The following is a 25,663-nucleotide window of genomic DNA, read 5'->3' on the forward strand; positions in this document are numbered from 1 at the left end:
TCTATACAAGCCACCCCAAGAAAGTACTTTTATTAGTCAATAATTCCCTCTAAATATAAAAACAATAGCATATGATTATTATACTGAAAAAGGTTTTAGAAGATAACCTTAATGGAACACTTAATACAGGCATGATTATCAATTTAACGTAATTCCCCTTAAGGTCCTTTTTCTCTTCTAGTTATCACTTCTCCAGGCCACCACCCTAACTCTGTAACATTGCTTCTGATTACTGCTACTACCAACAGGCTGAACACACCTCAAGGACAGTTTTACTCATCTGGTGAAAACCTGAGTGACATTCTCTAACAATCTTTGCTGCAGCTGGTTTTCTGAAAGGGATCTCACTGTCAATCTTCATTCCAAAAGTGTTCCAAAAGTTAACCTTTTCCTTAGTGTGGATTATTATGTAGGGACTTTTTTGTGCTGCCAAGAAATTTCAGACTGAACTTTTAAATGGAAGAAAAAGCCTTAAGGGCACAATTGGGCACCCATGTTTAAGAATGGTGTGTTTGTTTTAAATTGGTGCTCCATCTCTAAAGTTCAGGAGGGACCTTAAAAAAAAGAAATCAATGTTTAAAAAGATCCAATTTCCTTGCACCTTTGGTCAAGAGTTCATAGTTACTTCCTCTGTTAGAAGAAGCACTAACTTACCTTAGCAATGGCAAAAAAAATTAAAACCAATGGATTCTCTTTTCTCCATCTATTGATTCATCAGTGAGTTAACTTTTCTCTAAAACTACCTTTCCCTTTGTATGCAAGGGCTTTAATTCTCTACTTATTTGGCATTTACAATTTCAAATGTAAATAATGAATGCTGAAATTCCAGAATGCCTTTCCAAATACTCTTTACTTCTGCTTATACTTACTTCAAACAGTACTTCCTTGACTTCTGAGTAACAATTCTCTTATGTGTACTCTCACAGAACACTGTCTTCCTGCCTCCTCGCCAACCCCCATCACTGACACAGCACTTAACAATAAGACAGACTGAGCTCCTGAGAGATAGGGGCCATGTTTTCTTCACCTTTGAATTTCAAAACACAGCACGATAATTAACATATACTTGGTGTTTCTTAAACGTATTTGCTGAATTGAATTAGGTTGACAAAGTGCGATTCAGGCCATGTTGACTACTGGGTAAGGCCAGGCCTCTACAAACAGAGGACAGCAGTGAAATGAAGTAATTATCCAGATCACTGAGGACAAAAAATGTGCTAATTTGGGCAAAGTGAGTAAGCAAGACTTTGCCTAACGGGACTAAATCCATTGTTTCATTCCAATGCTTAGCATTGCTAATGGAAATCTGACCTCAGTAGGGCAGTCCTATTCTCCTGTGCTTTTGTGTTATAACTGAGTCATTTGTTTTATATCGATGCTGAACATACCCTAGACCTCTTGTTCATAGGACAAAAATCACATCTTAATCCTTGTCAGCCGTCTCAAGGGTGTGCCATTGGTTCCAAGCAGGGTCAGTTGAGGGCCGTGTGTACATGGTTCTGTGAAACCAATGACTAGACACACATTTTAAAGACCACACCTCACTAATATAATGAGTCACTAGTATCTTCTTTATAGACCAAAGCTAGCAAGTTGCATAACTAATTCAACTTTTAGCACCATGGCTTCTCCACATGAAGTCTGCATAATCCTCTAGACAAAAAGTAAGGTGGCTCTCTCATGTGGAACGATAAAACTCCTAGAAGATATAGGCAGTAATTTCTTTGACATTGGCTGTAGCAGCCTTTTTCTAGATATGTCTCCTCAGGCAAGGGAAACAAAAATAAAATTAAACTATTGGGACTACACCGAAATGAACAACTTTTGCACAGTAAAGGAAACCATTCAACAAAATGAAAAGACAACCTGCTAAATGGAAGAAAATTTTTGCAAATGATATACATAACAAGGGGTTAATATATAAAATATATAAAGAACGTATATAATTCAACACCAAAACCCCACAAATAATCCAATTACAAAATGGGAAGAGGACTTGAATAGACATTTTTTTTCAAAGACACACAGGTGGCAAACACACATGAACAAATGCTCAACATCACTAATTGTCAAAGAAATGCAAATCAAACTGCAATGAGATACCATCTTACACCTGTCAGAATTGTTAGAATCAAAAACACAAATAACAAGTGTTGGAGAGGATGTGGAAAAAGGGAACCCTTGTACACTATTGTTAGGAATGTAAATTAGTGCAGTCACTCTGCGAAACAGTATCGCGGTTCCTCAAAAAATTTAAAATAGAACTACATGTGATCTAGTAATTTCATTTATAAGTATTTATCCAAAGAAAACGGAAACACTAATTCAAAAAGATAGACGCACCCTTTTAAACTGCAACATTACTTGTAATAGTCAAGATATAAAAAGCAACCCTAAATGATGGGTTGCATATCATAAAATCTCCTAAAGGAGATGTGGTATATGCTCATGTGCACACATGCGTGGTGCATGTGCACACAAACACACACAATGTGGAATGTTATTCAATCATAAAAAAGGATGAGATCTTGCCATTTGTGGCAACATGGATGGACCTAGAGGTATTATATTAAGTGAAATAAGTCAAAGACAAATACCATGATTTCACTTCTATGTGGAATCTAAGAAACAAAACAAATGAATAAACAGAAAGTACAATTAGACCTATAAATTCAGAAAACTGATTATTGCTAAAGAGGTTGTAGAGACGGACAGAATGAGTGAAGGGAAGGGGGAAATATAGGCTTCCAGATATGAAATGAACAAGTCGCAGGCAAGAAACGTACAGCATAGGGAATATAGTCAATGGTATTGTAATAGCATTGGGTAGTGACAGTGGTAGCTACACTCATGATGAGCACAGTTTAACGGGTAAATTTGAGAAATCACTATATTGTATACCTGAAACTAGTGTAACATCGTCTGTCAACTATACTTCAATTTTAAAAATATTATCTATAATTTTAAATATGTATATATAAGTATATTTATAGTATATAACTATGTACATATATATAGTAAGGTGAGTCAATACATATCCCCTTTGGGATGAAGATAAATCTACTGGATTTTAAGGATTATTAGAAGAAGAAAAGAATGTTGCTTTTTAAACCAACAGCTTTGTTACTTATAATGCATATGTCTGTTAGCATCTTTTCTTTTTCAGCTCATCTGTATTTGATCTAAGCAGGAAAAGCAAAGTTACCTAAACAACAAAGCAAGAGATTAGAAATTGAAATACTTGACATAATCTTTTGTCATTCTGTGACTGCAATTAATTTCCTTATGTAATTTCAGAAATGGGGATAACAAAGTTTTTATTGTGCTTCATGAGGAAGCATAAATTTCAGAAAATACTTTGCATTTGTAAATTTAAATCTTTCAACTAACAAGCAGTTATTTAGTTTGCAAATAACTGGAAAAAACTGCACTGACTATATAATTATATTTGAAATCAACATGGTCAAATTTACAGGATTTTTTTATACCATACAGGCTTAAAAGTAGAATCAGGTTTTTTTAAATTAAGGTAGACAAAATATTTAATGAAAACTACAATGAACTACAATATTTTAGAAAAATTCCAAAATTCTAGCTTGAATCTCAGCATTACCAGTCATGAACTTGGTGACACTGGGCAAGTCACTGAACCTTTCTGAATCTCTCTTTGCTCATTTCTTAGACAGAATAATAGTTTCACCCTTATCTAAGTCTTAAGGTTGTTTTGAGAAGCATGAGATAACATAAACAAGAGTAAGTTTGAAACTGTGGAAAGCTACACAATATATAGACATTATTATTATTATTATTATTATTATTATTATTGGCATGTGGATATTGATGGTGATGATGGCAATAATGGCCTGATGTTTGCCATCAGGTGCATTGCTAATGCTCTGCTGTTAGTTAATGCAATTACTACAACAGCAATTATTTTTTGTTCAGATTCAGCCATCTGCAAATCTGAAATATTTGTTTCAACACCAAGAGGAAAACAACTTATATTAGTTTAAATAGAGAATAATAAACACATATACAACTCTGCCAGAAAAGATTATAGCTCATATTTCTTCAAAAAAAGGAGTCTTTGTCTCATGTGGCTTCCTTCTCCATCTTGTAGGACAGACTTCTTTGCAAATGTCAATCGTATTTTATTAAATTGACTGTGAAAAGGGTGAACTTCAGATCAAGATTTTCAGCCCTAGGCTTCCTTGATATGTTTGTTGCAGATGAAGCTTTTAGCAACTCCTGATCAAGCTTCTTAAGAAAAAAGAAGAAAGGAAGGAAGGAAGGAAGGAAGGAAGGAAGAGGGAGGAGGGAGAAAGAAAGAAAGAAAGAAAGAAAGAAAGAAAGAAAGAAAGAAAGAAAAAAAGAAACAAAGAGAAAGGAAGGAAGGAAGAAAAGGGAGGGAGAAAGAAAGAAAGAAAGAAAGAAAGAAAGAAAGAAGAAAAAGAAAAAAGAAAAAACAAAGAAACAAAGAAAGGAAGGAAGGAAGAAAGTAAGGGGAGGGAGAAAGAAAGAAAGAAAGAAAGAAAGAAAGAAAGAAAGAAAGAGAAAGAAAGAAAAGAAAAAGAAAAGAAAGAAGAGGGGAGGGAAGGAGGAGAGGCGAGGGAGCAGAGGGAAGGGGAGGAGAGGAAGAAAAAAGAGAGAAAAAAGAGCTGAGATAGAGACTAATGCATAAATTGAAACTGGTATGGACAAAACCATGTGGTAAATACCAGAACACACAGCAAAGGAAAAAATCCCTATCACACTTGGTCCTTTACACTTCACCATGGGGGTCTGGAGCTAGCTCAGACATAATCCACTATGTCTAAGGTAACAAAAGACCCAGAGGATACCAGTCATCTTCCTAAAGACTAGACTTCCTAAGTAAAGAAGTAATCTTCAACTAGCTTCCCATCTTTGCGAATTGCAAACATGCAAGGTGCGATCCATGGCTCTTTGTAAAAATTTTGTAGCATCACAGGAAATAATCTTTGTTTTTCTGCATATCATTAGTTCTCAATTATTTTCATTCATTCATGAGAGAGAGAGAGAGAGTGCACAAGCAGGGGTAGGGACAGAGGGAGAGTGGGAGAGAATCTTAAAAGCATGCTCCACTCTTAGTGTGGAGCCTGACACAAGGGCTCCACCCCAGGTCCATGGGATCATGACCTGAGCTGAAATCAAGAGTCAGACACTCAACTGACTGAGCACCTGGGTGCTCATTATTTTCAATAAGATTCTTCCTCAAAAGTATTATGAGTTGGCTACAAAAAGTGAGCATCACTGTAGGTCCCTGAGTTTTGTCAAAATGATTACCCTTTAATAAAGGTGTTTATGAAGAGCCTTGGCCAAACTGGTAATCTCCCAAGTGTCTTTCTCAGCTAGAAAAGCCTCCAAATTATTTTTTTATTTAAAAAAAAAGGCACCAAAAGGAGCTCCTTGTTCCCACCAACTTTAAATTCCACATATTTTTGCGTATTTGAGGAAATAATTAGATAATATCTATATAGGATATTCCCCAACCCAAATTAGCATCCCAAGTAAAACTATTATGTGAGATATTATGGTGTCATGTGAAAAAAGAAGTGTTTCATATCCAAATAAGTTTGGGAAATAATGAAATAAACTACATTTATTTTATTTCTTTATTTTTTTTATTTTGAGAGAGAGAGAAGGGGCAGAGGGAGGGAGAGAGAGAATCCCAAACAGACTCCCCACTGTCAGCACAGAGCCTGATGTGGGGTCTGAACCCACAAACCATGAGATCATGACCTGAGCTGAAATCAAGAGTCAGATGCTTGACCTAATGAGCCAACTAGCAGCCCATGAAATAAACTACATTTAAAAGATATACTTTCTGCTGGAATTCTCATGCTACAACATGCTATCATGTATTGTGATGTTCTAAGAAAGTATTTACAAAAAAAAAAAAAAAGAAAGAAAGTATTTACAAAATGTATTTGACCATGAAACTGTTTTTCAGGGAAATCTATAAAAATTTGGAAGAGATGTGGATAAGACATGTAGATCTGTAACATGACAGAAATATGTTAAAGAGTTCATGACTCTTGACCATGTTAAGAGTTGTCTTTGTGTGGTTGAATCTACTTATGCCAATCTGTGTAGCCACAGAGAACCTGTTGTCTTGCCAGGTTCTGTTTGTCTAAGGAGTAGACACAGACTGCTTTGAGGGAAGGAAAAAATAGATTTAATTATCACCAACAATTCCAAGGATTTCCCCCCCACCCCAAGTGACAGCAATCTCAAGAAATGGTTTAGCTATCTTTTCCATGAACTCACAAGTTCCCAATATTGTTTCACCGTATTTTCACTGGAGAGAGTGGGGACAACATGTTTATGAATTACAAAAGCCATGATACAAACCACAAAAATACTGGTGCATCCTCATTTCTAGAAATTCTAGAAAAACTGGCTTCACAATTTAAAAGAGGGCAAACTATAGCAGATGAGATAAATTTTAGGGGTAAGGACTTAATACCTAATACATCTGTATGTAGATACCAGTAACTGCTATCTGAATTCAAATTTCCTATCTCTGCATCTCTGACATTCCTTTCTCTAGCCGCCAAGATGGTTGAGCTATGACATAGTTGGTAACAACTGTTAGACGATAGTTCCTGCTACTACAGGAACTCAAATCAGGTATTCAATCCAGAAGGCTTTTCTTGTAATCAGAATAATGACAACTGGCTTCGTTCTGTTCGTTCTTTCTTTCTTCCTTTCTTTCTCTCTTACTTTTCTTTCTTTCTTTCTTTCTTTCTTTCTTTCTTTCTTTCTCTCTCTTTCTCTCTTTCTCTCTTTCTCTCTTTCTTTCTCTCTCTCTCTCTCTCTCTCTCTTTCTCTCTTTCGTTCTTTCTTTCTTTCTTTCTTTCTTTCTTTCTTTCTTTCTTTCTTTCTTTCTTTCAGGGCAATAGGAAGGACCTAGGTTTTTATCTCTTTTTGTGAAGCTTCTCTTTTCCTAAGCTCAAGTGGAGCCTCCCACGGTACTACGGTAGCTCCGGAGCGTGTTCAGCGGCCGTGACAGCTCAACCATGCAATTTTATAGCAGGCAGCAAACAAGGCAGAGAATTCAGGGTTAAAAACTCAAGTGAAGTTTTGTCTTCTACAGTAATGAAAGCTGACTAAAAGAGTAAATCAAATGGATCTCCTAACAAAATGAAAACAGCTGTTTGGCCTGGCTTGGTCTCTGATTTAGGTTAAGTAATTATTGCTCTAGTGTGGTTCAAGGTTGTTCTGTATTAGTGAAATAGGATATCACATGAAAATCATCCAACTTTTTAATTTACTGTAGCATCAGAAATTCCACTGTATAAAAAATTCCAGAAACGTAATCTTCTAAAAACTTTACCTATAAACCTTTTCAAATGCCAATTGATTAAATCTTACAAGACATAATTACACAATACATAATTACATTATAGTAATAACCTTTAGTATCTGTCCTGAGAAAATGTTTTAATATTTTCCCTTTAAAACACTAATTTTTTCAAGTTTTACTGAAGTGGTATATTATACCCCAAATCCTAAATAACTTTAAAGACCTTTTTTTTGTATAGAGATTTTCTTATGAGGAGTAACCCAAATCTTCTTATCTTTTTGAAATGTTTTAATAGTGTAAATATTTTGATATATTTTTAAATGTTTCTTTATTCCTTTTGACAGAGAGAGAGAGAGGAGACAGAGAATCCCAAGGAGACTCTATGCTATCAGCACAAGGCCCAACATGGGGCTTGATCTCACGAACCATGAGATCATGACCTGAGTTGAAATCAAGAGTCAGATGCTTAACCGACTGAGCCACCCAGGTGCCCCAATCTTTTTATCTCTTTAATGCAACATCGCCAAACTAATAGTGGTTGAGAAGGAAAAAAACTTACAGTGAAGAATCATAGTAAAGGGCCATTCTTGAGGAAGAGGTTTCTATGTTTAACACTATTCTGAGTAACTGAAATTACTTATGAAACTTCAAATCTCATTTCTTGTCTGTAGACTTTTGCTTTTCATTCTTCTATCATCATCATTTATGCTATGCTGCTCTTATATGAGTACTTTATTTCTTTAGCATGCCTATGATAACAAAGGACAAATCAATGGTAGGTGGTTGGTGTTTTGTTTTTTTTTAATGATACCTCAGTAATTATTTTTAAGTGGTTAAAAAAATTAAAACTATTATCTGACACAAGATGTTAAGTTCTTGAAGAGAACAAAGACTGAAAGTCTTGGCCACTGTTAATTTTCAAGGCTGTCTCCATTATATTATTGGAAGAATACTTAAATACATGAATAAACAATAACATTAAAATATCTCCTAACACAACTATTTAAAATATAGAATAACATTTTTTTCAATAAATAGCATTTTTAGAGCATTTTAATTCACTTAGGTATGTCGAATTTGGTTCCCAACAAAAAGAGGGAGAGAGGAGAAGAAGGAAAAGGTTGCATCAGAAAATTAATATTTTAAAGAAAATTACTTAGGTGGTGTAAAGCCCAGGGAAAAGTCTCAGTTGTTATTGTTATAATTATTATTGCTGGCTGCAAGACATGACATATTTACCTTTCCAGTGGGATAGTTTTGTAGTTTTCCTAAGTCTAAACAGAATTTCTTGCTAGTCCTTGCCAATTATTCTAACTAGTGCTTGCCAGCACATCAGAATAAGAGAAACAACAGTTACATGTGTTATTTCTCCAAAATGTTTCCATATTATGATCCTTCTTTGGGGTCAATATTCCTTAAATAGAAGAATATATCACGTCTGGGGTTTCCATTCAGAAACTGTGTTGTGGAACTAGATCAACAGTGTGCAATTTGCCTAAGGACTAGAGAGGAACTCAGTGAAAAGCAATATTTAAAAGAAAGGTTTAATTTTTCCCTTTCAGACAGTTAATGTAAATTCTACTAACTGAGATCTTCAAAAATGATAGGGCACAAGAAGCCAGTCTACATTCTTAGCTGTCTGCAATCTGAGGAGGGTAACACAGAGGAACAATCCCACCACTTTGCATAGTCAGTGTTTTCCTTTCAAGAAACACAAAGCCTACTGTTGTTACTTCATAAATCTTAGTGAATAGGCAAATGTCATTAAGTCAAATTTATAAAGAAAATAGAGCATAGTTAGAGTCACTTAAACAATGCATCTTTAATTGCTGAGTCAAAGTGCAAGGTCAAACTATTCAGTTCTCTGTAGACATGTTTCCATCAGTAGAGTCAGAGCGGTACTTCCAGATGTAATCTCTATGCTCAAAGGAGAAACTCCCTCTCTGAAAATCAATCTTACTCTCAAATACTCCTCTTGAGTCCCCGATCTGTCTCTAGCTCTGTTACTCCTGATATTCCTCCACCTGGGATGTCACCCCTTGAATAATCCTTTTTTTGTCATATCTTCATGAGTTCCATCTTGAGAACAAATGTTTTCTAGATCCACACTGAAAAAGTCTTGCCCTGTATTTACTTTTTTTTTCTATTTTTTCTGGATTGGTCTCCTAAGATATTACAATTTTCCTCTTCTTCTTGACAAAATTCCAGGGATAAATTGAGTAGAATCTAAGAAGTTAGCACCAGTGATGGATTTGTTGGTCTTAGAAGATTATGTTTCTGACCTAGTGCTCAGCTTCATAAAGGGCATACCAAGAAGGCAGAAAATGGACACCCATGGTGACTGATGTGACAGACTGATGACCTCATACCTTCAGTGTATATTTTTTGATAAGTGTTCCTACAACCACAGAAACTCCTAGTTGGTCAAGTTGAATATAGGTCAAGGTCCTGGATTTTTTGTTTGGTCAACAGTCTCTAAATCCCAGCAGCAAAATTTGGCACCGGGGGCCAAAGATAGTCAGAATCAACCATCCAACATTTCAGCATGAGTAACTAGAGATTTGAACCTTGATCCAACTGTGCTTTTAAGAATTTACTCAATTAGGGAGTTCTTTGTTTGTCATAATCCACCCCAAATAGTACTTTGCTACTTCCTTTCTTTCCTCAACCATTTATCTTTACCCTAAGGATGAGCAGGATGCTGTTGAAAGGAAATAGATTTTTGAAAGATTGGCATTCTTTGCTCCTCCTTCACCTTCTTCTGTGTTATCAAAACTCTAATGCAGAGCCATGTTCCAACCACCCAGAGCCTTCCAAGGTAGCAAACCTTTTTGCACATGCATATTAAAGGAATGACACTTTATATAGAGACAAGGTGACAAGGTGAGATCAGATAGATGGAATACACAGACTACTCTGAAGAACATTTGTACTTAAGATGAACAGTTTCATACAATCATAGTTTTACACCCTTGCAGCCAACCATTTAGAAGCATATTTCCCACACATTTTTCCTTTTCCTCCTAAATTTTGTAATGATGAAATTCCTTTTTTTAAAAGGACTTGGTTCAAAGTAACCAATCAACTCTTTAGTTCAAATTATTTCATTATACATATTTTTTCATTTTGTTTTAAAATTTAGAACACAAAAATGAACATTAAATATAAAATACTGTATATCATGTCAATTTCCATAAAACTTTAATAGAAGACCTTACAAAGACATCTTGGCAACCGTTCCATACAAAATTACACATTGTTTTGTATCAGAAGTACTTCTTCACATGATGTTTGTTAAAATGTGAGAGGATATCTCAACTTTCATAATCTGTGAATAATGGCAACCATATCAAAAGGTAGGGCCTTTACTACAGTTAATTCAGCCATGAATTCAATCTACGGAAATCTTTTGTAGTAATATATTCACTCCAACTCTCAAATCATAGAATTCTTGAATTGGAAAGGACCTTAGCAACTATTCTTTCCAAAGCCATTATTTCATATATAAGGGGATTAAGTCCTTGAAAGATTAAGCAACTCATCCAAGGCCACAAGGTCTGTAGATGAGCCTAGACTAGCCCTTTCTTCTTCTCCAGGCGTTAGCAGTAAAACGACCACATTTTTCAAAAGTTTTAATCTCACATTGTATCCAGAAGAGATAAAGATGTTCTCTTTAAAGAGTTCCCAATCCCTAAAATTAAACATTTTATTTCTTTACTGTTTAGCACTTCCTAAGTATTACCAAATCAGTCATAAGGCTTTAATCATTCCCATTCAACATTCCTAATCCTCTAATCAGACATTCCCCATAATCTTTCCTTTTTTTAAAAAAATGTTTATTTATTTTTGAGAGAGAGGGAGAGACAGAGCGTGAACAGGAGAGGAGCAGAGAGATAGGGAGACAGAATCAGAAGCAGGCTCAGGCTCCGAGTTGTCAACACAGAGCCCAATGCGGGGCTCAAACTCACAAGCCATGAGATCACGACCTGAGCCAAAGTCAGACACTTAACTGACTGAGCCACCCAGGTGCCCCCCACCAATAATCTTCCCTGTATATATATTTGAATTTTATATTTGAAGAAATTAAGGCACTATAGAAAACATTGCATGTCAATCACAAATATTATTTTTATGTGACAAGATCTTTAAACAATGCATTCTGAGTTTCTGAAACAAGTGCTAAGTCTATAATTAAAAATGAATCTGTTCATTGTTTTAAAATACACCCCCCAAAAGGTGAAGAAATAGATGAAACAAAATTGGCAAATTTATAACTGTATTTGTCATTTCATTGTAATCGTAACTGTTATAAAACTGTAACTGGTAATGGATATACGTGGTTTATTATACTTTTTTATTCAGTGAGTACTTAGAATTTTTCATAATGTTTACTTTAAAAAATCAGTCTACATACTGCCTATTGGGAGAACTTAAATAGTTACCAAATTCCAGCATACACCAACCAGTGGAATGTTCTAATCAAGAGTAAAAGGGTAAATGAGAATGTAACCAATGTCTTTGTCTTTTTTTAAAAAATTACACAAGGTGAGATTACCATCTCAACCATTTTTTTAAGTTTATTTATTTATTTTGGGAGAGAGAGAGAGAGAGCAGGGGGGTTGTAGAGAGAAAGGGAGAGAGGGAATCCCAAATAGGCTCTGCACTGTCAGCACAGAGCCTGATGCAGGGCCCAATCCCACGAACCACGAGATGACCTGAGCCTAAACCAATGGTCGGGTGCTTAACCAATTGAGCGACCCAGGTGCCCCCCATCTTAACCATTTTTTTAAAGTTTATTTATTATTGAGAGACAGAGAGAGACAGAGCATGAGCAGGGGAGGGGCAGAGAGAGGGGGAGACACAGAATCCGAAGCAGGCTCCAGGCTCTGAGCTGTCAGCACAGAGCCTGATGTGGGGCTGGAACCCACAAACCATGAGATCATGACCTGAGCCAAAGTCGGATGCCCAACCAACTGAGCCACCCAGACGCTCATATCAACCATTTTTAAGTAATCAGTTCAACAATGTTAAGTATATTCACATTGTTGTGCCATGGATCTCCAGAAATTTTCCATCTTATAAAACTGGTGCTCTATGGCCATTACACAATGGCCTTTGAACCCTTCATTCAGCCATTGGCAACTCGTACTTTCTGTTTCTGTGAATTAGACTACTGTGAATATCTTATGTAAGTGGAATCATACAGTATTTGTCTTTTTGTGACTGGCTATTTTACTTAGCAAAACAACCTCAAGATTCATCTATGCTGTAGCATGTGACAGGGTTTTCTTCCTTTTTAAAGGCTGAATAATATACCATTGTATGTATATACTACATTTTTTTTGTCCATTCATCCATTGATGGAAATTTAGGTTACTTGTACCCTAAAGTGTTCATCTTAATGTATTTTCTGAGGAAACACATAAAAGATGCTGTGAGGAAAACTCAACTAAGCAACAAGGAGAAAGAACGGATGTGTAATAACTGAAATGAAGTCTATCCACTTGACATTCAACACACCAGGACCTAAAAGAAACTGGGTACACCAAATAGAAAATTAGTCAGTGGATCTATAAGAAACTACATTTATTATCTCCTTTTCTAACCCCCTTGTATTTTTGTACTCTTTCTTGATGAAACTATTCAGAGGATATTGTTGGATATAGATATATTTTTACTCTCTCAGTCTAGAAATATACCTGTAAAAGATGTAGCCTGACTGAGTAGAAGGTACCATGGATGGATAGATAAAGATTGGGAGAGTGTCAAACTTTTCAAATGAAAAAACTTTTTCTTGATTAATAAAAATTACATTTAAATCCCAAATTTGTCAAAGAAGCTTGGTGTTACCGGTACTTCATGGTTTATTTTGATGATGAATTTGATAAACCGTTTGATTTGTAAAAGGCTGAACCCCATGTTCCATTTAGAAAAGCTTCCCGAATAGCACTGTGATATCATGGAGAGGCAGGGAGGATAATTATCTTATTTATTAAAGAGCATGAACCTACCATAATGCATGTAGCTCTTCAGATGATTGCACTTGCACTACATCTGAACCCACATGAAATAAAGTCTATCCAAAATCGCTTGAGTTTCTTGGGCACTGAGAAACCACTGCCATCTTATCTGGAGCCACTTTTACACTTTGTATTTTGTCTCTCGTTAGCTTTCTCGGCTTCCACTCCAAGGAGTCACCAATCCCTTGGGCTCCTTAAATTTCTGGCTTAGATTATGTGGAGTGATTAATGGTGGTGGGCCTGGTACATGTTGAGGTCAGCGTGCTGAGCATCCTGTATGTCAGCGACAAATACAGCAGTGTGCATCCACCAACTCACTTTTCCCCTTTGCAGCTGTAATTTATTCATCCCAGAGTACACTCAGCCATCTGCTATTTATTTTGTTTTCTTTAAGCATTATTTCCCTCAATTGGCTAAGCCAGGGCACAGGTGAAAAGTGGTAAGAAGCAAAGGGAAGTTGCTGTTGTTGGACACAGGAGGGGTGAGCTGAGCTCCCCAGGAGGAAGAGCATTCAGCTCAACAGAAAGGGTCTAACTGTATTGTTGAATACTTAAATCCCTGTCTAATAGGAGCATTTGGGCCAGACCCAATCATAACTAGCTAAGGCTAGAACCCTGGGGTGAGGAGTGTAAAGCTGGGGAATTTTAAGCATCCTTAATAGTAGCCCTGTAATAAACTGATGCTCTGAATCTTTGCTAGAGTCTGTATAAGACTGGGCTATAAATTTTACATTTGGTTAAGTGACTCATAAAGAAACACCCACCTGATTTCAGACATGCATTTTTGGCAGTCAGGGAGTTCGCTAAATTAGCTATGGTTCTATTTTTAGCTGCTTTCTTTTTCTGTCTAAAATACAATGATTCTATCTATACAGTTTTACAACTCTACCCTCCACTACTGCTTATTAGGCTGTTTTTTGGACAGAGAGATTGTTTCTTTTTTAAATGCCCAAAACGTTGGAAAAAATATATTTAATTCATCTATTAGCTTCTGCCTATGTGAGCTATTTTTCATGAGAGTAACTCTAATAAATACTTTATCAAAATGTATTTCAGCTTATTTGTACTATAACAATCACCATTATTATAGAGTGATAAAAATATAAAAACACTTTTTCTTCAGGAAGAGTTGAAGTGTCTCTTGTCTGGGGAGGTCCAGTGTTGACTTGAGGAACTTCGGTCAAGCTGGTATTTGACCTTTGGCAGGAGGCTGCCCTGGGTCTTATATTCTCAACAAACTGGGCCCAAGACAATAGTGTGCTTTATAGCCCAGAGCCCGATCACTGTGTTTCTCCAAGGAAGACCTCAAGCTGAAAAGCCAACATGCCTGACAAGCACCGTCAAGGTACCAAGGGCATAAGCACTAGACATTGGAAAACAAATGGAAAAGCACACACAGCTACATCTGGAATCCTAATGGGCCGCCAATGGTTCCCAGCTAAAGGAAGAATTACCCGTGTTATTTTATCATCCCTTGCGCTAACTTCGCTGTTTATGTACAGCAATAAATGATTTTTTAAAAACATATTTGGGTCATTATGTCATATACCACCAGCAAGTAAGGTTGTTTTATTGTGCTTGGAGTCAAAATACACTGCTGTACCCAGATGTACGGGAAGTTTAAAATCTCTTGTCCTTCTGTATTCATTCCTCTTGGACAAATGAGTTAAGTTTTTAAAAGGGAAATTGAGAATTTTTATGGCTTTTACTCCCACCTCGCCAGTAAAATTTGCACCAGTATTTTCCTACCCAGCAAAGGTACTTGGCCAATGATAACACTAAATAGTAATGCAGAAAGCCAAACAGCTTCCAACCAACAGGAAATGCCAGAGATTTTTTTTTTTGAACACTTTTAGCAAGTTGGATTCTTCTGCCAAGGCTGTGCTATAATCAAAAAGTAACTGCAGATCAGGAATAGGGAGTGAAAGGCAGAGATTCAAGTCAACTCTTCCCATGCAATTTGTGGATTTCCACCTTCCTTTCTGATTGCTGCAGGTAGTTTTAAAATACACCTGCTCTGTTAACTCCTTTATCATACATATCCAACAGTTACCAACAAGATGAAATATTTTCTTATAGTTTTTTCTTTTAAAAAATATTTTCTTTGGGCGCCTGGGTGGCTCAGTCGGTTAAGTGTCCGACTTCGGCTCAGGTCATGATCTCACGGTTCTTGGGTTTGAGCCCCGCATTGGGCTCTGTGCTGACAGCTCAGAGCCTGGAGTCTGCTTCAGATTCTGTGTCTCCTTCTCTCTCTGCCCCTCCCCCACTCTCTCTCTCTCTCTCTCTCTCTCTCTCTCTCAAAAATAAACATTAAAAAAATTAAAAAAAATATTTTCTTAGTTTAAAAAAGTTTCCAAAATATCGATCTCTTTATTCTTTGGCATGACCTTTAATCAATGAAACTAGTTGGTTTCTATTTCTACCCCTTCCCCATACTTTACAAAATTTTAAAGCTCAAGTCATCCAAATCTGCTGCAATTCCATTATTAATAAAGGGGACATTTTCTCACATGAATAAAGAAAGGACTTTATACATCAAGGGAGGGGAAAGGAGAGAAAAGGCTAAGAAAAGCAGATGTTCAGACATGACTGACCCACCTACCAGAGAATCAGTCCTTGTGTGAGTGTTTGGTTTCTGAAGCAGAGGATGCTGGCTTTCCTGTTTACTTAGCTAGCCCTGTCACTGGTTTACAGGTGGCCTGGAAAGAAGATTTAGAAAATGTTTTCTCTCTCCATAAATGAACATCAAATTATTTTACAATGTGCCCTGGTACATGCATCATAACAGATTGGAAGCCAAAGACAATCTCAAAGCAGAAGGGAAGGCAGTGGGTTGGGAAGAGGATGAAATGGGGCAGGGAGCTGAGTGTTGAATGGGGGGCTGTGGGGAACTTTGCTTCAGAGTTCTTGGTGAAACAAAATTAACTTAAAAATTTCAAGTATTTTACTAACAGATGAGTCATTTTGCTCATTAGCCTGGCACACATTCCCTTCTTGGTCCCCTTTTTTGACAGGATTTCTGAATTCTGGTTATTCTTACAATGAACCATCACCATGATCTTCTACTAATGATCAGTTAACTTGATTCTGAGTTTTACCTGAATCCTCTACATAAGGAAAGCCTAAAATCACCAGCATTGCTTCCTTATGAAAGCAGCCATTGCTTAATAACTTATTAACTAAGACTAGAGTTCCATCTCTTTTTTTTTTTCCTCCCTTTTTTCATGCTTGTATTCATCTTTTTCTTTGGCCTATTACTTAATAATTTTTTTTCACCAGACTCCAGTGGTGATTTTGATGATTTCTTTCCCTTTTTTTTTTCTTGCTTGTGTTCTGATCCTATCCTCCTGACACATTTCTAGCTTACATTTCAGCAGTATCTGATTCTTGTCATATTTCACATTTCAAGAGAATTTTAGAGTCTCTTGCTCCTAACTACATTCCCCCAGCCCAAAAGTCTTCACAGATCATATATGTCAAATCTTGTCCCTCCTCCTTCAGAATGCTGCCAGGAATCATCTCCCAAACTAACCCCATATGGCTCTGCTCAACCAAATCACTTCAACAATCCTGTTTGCACACTGACAGGAGAAATCACTTAGGAAGATGTTTCTACATTTTGCAGATGTTTATATTTTTCCTATGATTCTTTTGCATCTGTTCTCTTCTTATTTCATTTGCATATATCTCCTTGTCTTTATTTAAGCTTAAAGCTCCTTGTGAGTATGGAATGGTCTTATAATCAATTACTTTTTGTGCTTTTCTAGAGTTGTCAGTTCAGTGTTCACTACATTACATGGAGAAAAATCAAGAAATATGGCTACCTAACTGAAGTCTGAGATTGCTTTTTTTGGCTGTCATGCTCTGTGGTCTGTGATAGCTAAGCATACCACAATAACCATTCCCTGTCTTTTGTTATCTAAGTATATTAGGCCCATCCACTGAACTCAAGATTTCTGACATGACATAGGGTATCCACCCTCTATCTTTCAGTACAAAAAAATAAATAATAATAAAACTGGCAAAATTATAACATCTGAAAAGTGTCTTCACAGCATTCAGTGTATGTGAGAGAACTCTCCTTTCTCAAACCGATATTATGTGTCTTCTTAATTTTTAACATCTCCACATGAAAACAGCAACATGTAATGTCATTTATCCTTTAACTGAACTTAATTATTACAAATGTATTCACTCTTTTGAGAATTTTACTAGTCTTATTTCCTATTATGAAATAAAAGAATGTCCTCAGAGAAGATTTTAGAGAATATTCAGAAAGTGAGAAGAATGTTGCAGGAGGGGAGGGTATAGAATAGTTTCCTTGGCCCTAAAATTGCGTTGCATTTAATTCTGGTCTTACAGACTATAGCGTGAACTTGATTTAATTGTTTGGGGAACTTTTCTTAGAGACTAGTAGAATATCTGCCTTCCCATTTTCCTTAATACAAAGATTCCCCTGTCTCAAGATTCACAGATGCCAGGGGTCCTGTGCCCCCAAAGTGGTCTGGGTCTCCTAGCATTAATGTCATTCATACACCTCCCTTACCTCTTCCACCACCACGGGGACAAGGGGTATGCCCTTCCTTAAGCCCCTCCTTGCTTCTTCTAGAATATAATCCATAATCCCATGATCCAAAGTTTTAGTTATTTCCAATACCCCAAACAGTTGAATCTGACACTGCCTTAGAAGCAGGGGATAGTTGCTAAGTAGTCATCAGGGAGGTACAGTGATGGTAAGGTAGGGGATGGGAACCATCAGCCCAAGAACCCTGTGAAATGCCACCATCAAAGCACATGGTTATTAGTAGATATGATCTTGCCTCTTTGCCTGAGTCTCCAACAGCATGTCCCAGTATAGTTTAAAGGCATTCAGTGATGCATTCATTCCTCCTTATTGGCACTATTTTTAACTAAGGTATAATGGACATGCAATAAACTGTATATTTAAAAATGTACAACTTGATAACTTTTGACATTTGTATACACCAGTGAAACCATCAGCACAATTCAAGGTACTAATGAACATAGTCATCAACCCCAGAAGTGTCTTCGTCCCCCCTAGTTATCCTTCTCTCCCATTTCTGCCTTTCCCTAGGCAATCACTAATCTGCTTTCTGTCATGATAGATCAATTTGCATTTTTTAAAAGTTTACATAAGTGGAGTCATTTAGTATGTGCTTTTTTTTTTTGGTCTGGTTTCTTTTACTCGCATAATTATTTGGAGATTTATTCACGTTGTTGAATGTATCATTAGTATGTTTGGTTTTTTTTTTGGCTGAGTAGTATTCCAGTGTATAGATCCAGTGCCTATCTGAGAAAGACTTATTGGGCCTCTTCCTTGTGTCAGGTACTATTCTAGACACTGTAATATACAAACACTAAAGGCTAGGTCCCAGCCCTCAATGATCTAATCTATCTAATCTAAGGTGTCTTTATAAAGATAGATAGGTAACTTAAAGATTACAGTAAAGTCTGATAGGTTTTTGAAACCCCAGCAAAGGCCACGCAAATCAGACAAGGAGCAAAGTTCAACAAAACCTCTTGGAGGAACTAGTGCTTGAGGTGGATTTTGGTGGATGTACAATAGTTTGTTACATGATGAGGTCAAAGAACTATGAGTAATTGTATATGCCTGGCATGGTGGGGGCCGGTGAAGCTAGTGAGAAGGACCTTTTATGCTAGGCAAGAAGCTTAAATTATATCTTGAGACTTATTAAAGGCACTTGAACAGCAATTGAATGACATGATTAAATTTACTTTTGACTGTGCAGAATGAATTGAAAGATGACCAGAGATAGGAAGACCAATTAAAAGGTGAGCAAAGTAACCCAAAGGAAGGGGGATAACGACTTAGGCTCAGATGGTAGATATAGAGACTGGGGGAAGTGGACAGACCAGAAGGAAAGTGATAGAGACAGAGGAAATAGAATTCTAAGTACTCACTGACTAATTGAATATATGCAGAGAGTCAAGTAGTTTCCCATATTTAAGGCTTAAGCAACTAGGTAAATAGACAATGGATCAGGAAGTGAAAGTAGAGCTGGGAAAGATAAATTCATTCTAATATTTTGAGTTCAAGGTTGTGTGGGACATTCAAAGGGAAAAGTCCAGAACTTAGATGGATATAAACATGGGTTAGATTATGCAGAAGTTCAGAGATGGAAATGTACTTTTTCTTATATTTACAGGTCTGAGGGAGGAAAAGGATAGAGAATGAAAAAAAAAAAAGAGCAAAAGGCTTAAAAAGCAGCTCTTGGAAACACTGCCTTTGTGGGGAAATTTTAGTTCATGGATCTTACATATTTATTTTTGCTTCTTAATTAGTTTGTAAATTCCTGAAGGAAGGGCCTTTGCTTTAAACTTTTCAGTAACTCAGTATCTCTGGCCAAGAAGGGGTTCAAAATTTATTCATTATTTTAATATTTGCAAATTGAAAATATGGTCAGTCCAGGTCTATAACTAGCTATTCCTAAGAAACCAATCCATGTGTCTAAAATACTAAAATAGGGGTGCCCGGGTGGCCCAGTCGGTTAAGCGTCCAACATCAGGCTCAGGTCATGATTTCACGGTTCGGTCCAGGGGTTTCGAACTCCGTGTTGGGCTCTGTGCTGACAGCTCAGAGCCTGGAACCCGCTTTGGAGTCTGTGTCTCTCTCTCTGCCGCTCCCTGTTCACATTCTGTGTGTCTCTCTCTCAAAAATAAACAGTAAAAAATTTTTTAAAAAATAAAATAAGATAAAATAAAATGCTAAAATAATCAGTTTGTGAGTGTTAGGACGTGAGTTATCACCACCACACAGATCTGATCTATTTCTGTCAAGTGGGAGCAGCAATTGCTAGTTACAGAATTTTCTGAAATTAAACTAAATATATAAAAGAGAAAAGTGCTTCCAGTTTCAAATTCAGTAATAAAACTTTAGCAGAACCCATGACAGTCAAGTCCAGCAGTGGGTTTAAATATACAACGAAATAAAAATTAAGACAACACACTGAACATCAGTTTTGTGGGCTTTTTAACATCATGCAGAATTTAGCAGGTGACAACTTGGATACATTTTTGCTTATGTGACTAAGAATCTCAATTCTCTCAATAATACCCCCACCAAAACGAGGAAAGCCTTCCTAATCCAAATTAAATCTACAGATTGTAAATATTATTCTATCTTTAAACTAGATTAACTAGAGGTAAATGAGTGTAAGGAGGTCAGGAAAACTTCAGTGAATCAATCCTCATTTTTCTCACCACATCAAGCAGAGAAGCTGTGATTTATGCAATTTCTGCTAGGGAAAGTGCTTCCCTTGTAACTTTTTTCCTCCGTGATCTCTCCCCCTTAATACATTAAAGGGTAACCTTTACTTGCCATAGAAAAACAGACATGTGAATTTGATACTCACAGTTTGTTGATATGTTTTTAAAGCTGGCGAGCAAATAGAGTGCAGAACGTGAAATTTTTTGTTTCAGCTGCCACATGGCTAGCTGGAAGCTGAGTTTGGGACATAGCAAACTGTCTGTTCCGATTTCCAAGAACAGCAAAAATATTAAGTTATGTTGAGGGAAAAAAATTCTTACGCTTGATATCATAAAGCTTGCTTCCAAAATGCCCTCCAATTTCTTCTAGGTAGAGAACCTTACAAATGAAATAAAAACAAACTTAATTTTACCATTTCCCAAAGATGTCTTTAAAGGAATTTCTTAGACTCTCATTTTTTTTGAAGTTTCTTTTTTAAAATAGAACACAACAATGTAGCTTGGATTCCAGGTACATTTTCTAACTCCTTACAGAAATAATGTTTAGATATAATTTAAGAAAATTGAATTTCTAAAATTTTTCTTAAAAAGATAAATTAGGGGCATATTAATTGTTATTTTATTTTATTTTTAATTTTTTTTAATGTTTGCTTATTTTTGAGAGAGAGAGAGACACAGATTGTGAGCAGGGGGAGGGGCAGAGAGAAAGGGAGACACAGAATCTGAAGCAGGCTCCAGGCTCCGAGCTGTCAGCACAGCACACAATGCGGGGCTCCAACTCACAAACCACAAACCATCTGAGCTTAAGTGGGACGCTTAACGGATTGAGCCACCCAGGTGCCCCTTAATTGTTATGTTAATAGCATTATTTACACGACAAGATTCATTAACATACTAATTTCTTCAGTGAACTTAAAAAAAAAAAATTTATAAAAGTTTTTCCCATAGGCTTGAGAAGTTTCCAAACCAAGGCATGTGTGAATTTGTCTTCTATAACAATGGGTCCACAGAACCAGGCTACTCGTCCCTTTTGTTTCCCTTTACAGATTCAATTTCCTCCTAACATGCCAGAGAATACCAACTCTGTACCACCAGATCCGATACTTTGCCAGCACTCCAGACTCATATATTACACTTCTTACAAGACATCTCCACTTGCTTAACCAATGGAAATCCAAATCCAATACATTCAGGGCTGATGGCATCACTCCATCTTTCAAATCCTGCTCCCTTTCTAATTCCTTATTCCAGGAAACTGATGAACTAGCCACCCACAGACGAAGTTAGGACACTGCAGACATTCTCCAACCCTCCCCACTTTTAACCATAAATACAACTTAAGTCTGGTTGTTTCCTCCTTCTTAATATTACTTAAACACATCCACTTCTCTCCCTCTCTACTCTTCACCTTGGTTCAGACCAACTCCACACCCCTCTCACCTTATGCAACTATCCAGTTGTACCTTCCCCTAATTCATTCTCCATATCCTGGCCAATGATCCTGTAAAACCACAAATCGAAGTAAATCTTTTCTGCCTAAATTCTTAAAGAATTTTCCAGGATAAGGCCTAACTCTTTAGCATGGCGTAAGAGACACTTCAAGATAAACCTCTTTCCACTCCCCCTACATTCCAGTATGAGCGCCAATCATTCAGAGTTACCTGCAATTCCCTGTGTGCCCCCCTCACCCCTCACTGTCATTTGTTCTACCTAACATGAATTTTTGATCCTCTTAAACTCCTTCCCAACTGCCTTTGGTACTTGCCTTTGAGGTCTCGTTTCCAGGAAGTTTTCCCTGGCTAGTTTCTACCCCTTACATAGAAAACACATTGCCCCTCCTATGTGTTCTGAAAATTCCCTGTTCTTACACCCAGACTACAGTACTTATCACCCTTTATCGTAATTGCTTATTCATTTGCCTGTCTCCTTTTCCACAATACAAGCTTTTTGAGGACAGGAACCATGCCTTGCTTTCCATTACATCACCAGCGCTAAAAACAAAGTATAGCACATAGCAGACACTTGGTAGATAGAAGTGTGAATAAAAATATATAAAGAAACATCAGCCAAGGGTTAAAGGCAATATTTCTCATTTTATTATTAATTATATTTTAAACAAAGTGTTTGGCTTTTCAGGGCACCTAGGTGGCTCAGTCGGTTAAGCGTCCGACTTTGGCTCAGGTCATGATCCCACAGTCTGTGGGTTCGAGCCCCGCTTTGGGCTCTGTGCTGACAGCTCAGAGCCTGGAACCTACTTCAGATTCTGTGTCTTGCCCTCTCTCTGCCCCTCCCCCGCTCATCCTCTTCCCCCCCCCCCAAAAAAAGTAAAAATTAAAAATAAACATTAAAAAAATTTAATAGAGTGTTTGGCTTTTCTTTTTTATAACCTTGTAATTGTAGTTTCCCAATATTTAAAAAAAAATGAAAACAAAAATAGAAAATGTTTGCTTTCTTATTTAAATGCAAATTTAAGTATGTTTCTTTTGGAAAACCAATAGTAGGTTATTATTTTAAACTAAAGAGGGGCGCCTGGGTGGCTTGGTCGGTTAAGCGTCCGACATCGGCTCAGGTCATGATCTCACAGTCCGTGAGTTCGAGCCCCGCGTCTGGCTCTGTGCTGACAGCTCAGAGCCTGGAGCCTGTTTCAGATTCTGTGTCTGCCTCTCTCTCTGCCCCTCCCCTGTTCATGCTCTGTCTCTCTCTGTCTCAAAAATAAATAAATGTTTAAACTAAAGATACACTTACCTATTCACAGAAATTTCAATACAGGCATACATACTTTGACAGATAACATAAAGGAGATTATTAAAGATTACAAGTAAGCAGATTTTAGAAATCCCATTGGAACCTATGCCTCATCATTTATAGGAACACTGGTTTTGTATAAAGTGACTAATCATCGTTCTTAGTTTTAGAAACTTGAGTGCCTATGTACAATATTGGGCTTTCTTAAAGTAGGGTACAGTCATGAAGCACTAAAAACCTAGAAAGACTTCAGACTTGTAAAGAAAGAAAGGTAAAACATAAAACTGCATAATGAATACTGAATGATTACGATTATGAATATGAATGAATATTTATGTTCTCGTAAACCTGTCTTGACTTAAACTAAGACATGATCTCTAACTTTTCTGGTTTTTTAATTTGTGGCAAAATCCCAAAATCTAAAGATTAAGGTGTTTACTTACCATTTGTTGTCTACTGGGCAAAATGAGAAAACTGGTCTAGATCAACATTTCCCAAACATTATTCTAACTGAAAAAACTTTTATTTCTTTAAAGTAAATATTATGGAGATGACCAATATATAAAATATTTTTAAATGTTTGGGGAAATAAAAAAGGGAGACACTCTTGTTCCCTACTCCCTTTGCCCCAGAACATGCTGATTCTAAAGTGCCAAGAATTCAGTGGAGCACAGCTTAAAAACCACTTGTGTGTGAGACCTCCAAAGACCCCTTTCAAATCTGAAGTTACATGGTTCTAAAATTCACAAACATTTCTGTGTATGCAGTTATCTAAAGAAGAGAAACTAAATAATCAAATCTCTATACTGGGACTTCCTAGGGAACATGAACGTACGTGGTGTAACATAGGTGCATTTAAAATTACTACAGTTATGAAGGAGAGATCTCTGGGAATCGTCATAGAATTAATGGGTTCTGTAATATTATTGTAATTATTTTTTTAATGATTACTTTTCATCATTTAAGGGAGCCTGTGAGAACACGTACAGTTGAATGAAAAGACAAACTGCCGGGAAAAACTTCACTAATATTTCAGAATTGGAAAGCGAAAAGAGTAGGTTTCATCGAGAACCACAAAATAATGACAGGAACTCAGTTTGAAGAAACCCCAAGACATTCAGAGACTCAAAGTAATGAATTTAATTCCCCAAAGTCTCAAGCAGTTTCCACCCCAGGGTAACAAAAACAAGAACTCGTGTTTGTTTGTTTTGGAGTCTCCATTTGGACCTGGAAGGTCAGACTCTGAACAGCAAAGCCATTGTTCAACATCATTCATCCTGATCATGGTCCAGCACCTGACTGGGAATTAGGAAACCTGGGTTCTCTATCTGGCTCTGTGATTGACTCACTCGGAGTTTTCAAAGAGTCACAATTCCTCCCTTCTAGATCTGTGAAATGATCTTCCCCCTCTGGATGATGGAGGAGTTATAGGGATTACACTGTCCACTAGTACTTGGAAGTATGTTAAAGATGGCTATGCTGATACTTAATTACCAATGCTTCTCATTTCAATATCTAAAAACAACAATAATTATTACCTTTTCGAGGGATTATTTTGTGCCAGGACCTGTTCCAAGCTCTTTACACAAATTAACTTGTTTAATCCCCACAACAACCCTGTTAGTTAGGTATATTATAATCCTCATTTTGCAAAAGAGGCAGCAAAAATATTTTGATAATGTTGAGTAATTTGCAAAAAAAGTCACAGCTAGTAGGTAGCAGAGCTCTAACAAAGCAGACTGGCTCCAGAGTCCTTGCTCCTCATCATGCTATACTACCTCTCAAGAGAAGCTGTCCGTTTTTCCCAGATCTGGTGCTATGACCAGGAAGGCTAGAGCATAATTGCCTGTCTAGTCACATTAACCAGGTTTGTTCTTCCTCAATCATAGAGACTAGGGCATATACTGGCCCTATCCACCTTTTACTCCAAAGAGGGATGTGATTGCTTTGCAGGATGCTGGTAGTTAGAGAAAGAGGAGGGTAAAATAGCTTCAAAATGGCATTTTTAACTGAACTGGACTCTCTCTCAATATGCATGCATTTGGAACAGAAAAGGATTTGAAAACCTTGTTAGATATTCCTCCATACAATCGTTTTAATAATAATGGCAAATCCTGAAATATCTGTTAGAGATACTTTGAAATTGATATCAAAGTGCAAACAGCTTGTAAAGTAAAACCTGTTGCAGGGCATTCTCTGATCAAGTTTCCAGGAAGTAGATATTATTTTGATTTCTTAAAGTCTCTACATATTCGTAATTATTATCTGCATTTACTCCTCTTACCCCCATCCCACTAATTAGAAGTTCTATCATCAGATTGTAC

At 36.9% G+C, this 25,663-nt stretch overlaps 1 protein-coding gene and 1 long non-coding RNA gene across 18 annotated transcripts in view; both read right to left on the reverse strand.

The window, feature by feature from the left end:
* Window positions 1-25,663, reverse strand: part of SLC25A21 (solute carrier family 25 member 21) — a 481,661-nt gene that overhangs the window by 344,013 nt on the left and 111,985 nt on the right. The gene's annotated exons all lie outside the window — the stretch shown is intronic.
* The window catches only part of LOC132669569 (uncharacterized), a 138,320-nt gene that overhangs the window by 10,516 nt on the left and 102,141 nt on the right, over window positions 1-25,663 (reverse strand). For 3 of the 16 annotated variants that reach the window (XR_013556144.2, XR_013556140.2, XR_009606183.3), the window contains one exon: window positions 15,949-16,045. The exons of the other annotated variants lie outside the window; for them this stretch is intronic. This is a non-coding gene — a long non-coding RNA (uncharacterized LOC132669569). The remainder of the gene's footprint in view (window positions 1-15,948; window positions 16,046-25,663) is intronic. 16 annotated transcript variants of the gene reach the window in all.

The sequence above is a fragment of the Panthera onca genome, chromosome B3 (genome assembly GCF_046562875.1).
Source record: "Panthera onca isolate mPanOnc1 chromosome B3, mPanOnc1 haplotype 2, whole genome shotgun sequence".
Taxonomy (NCBI): domain Eukaryota; kingdom Metazoa; phylum Chordata; class Mammalia; order Carnivora; family Felidae; genus Panthera; species Panthera onca.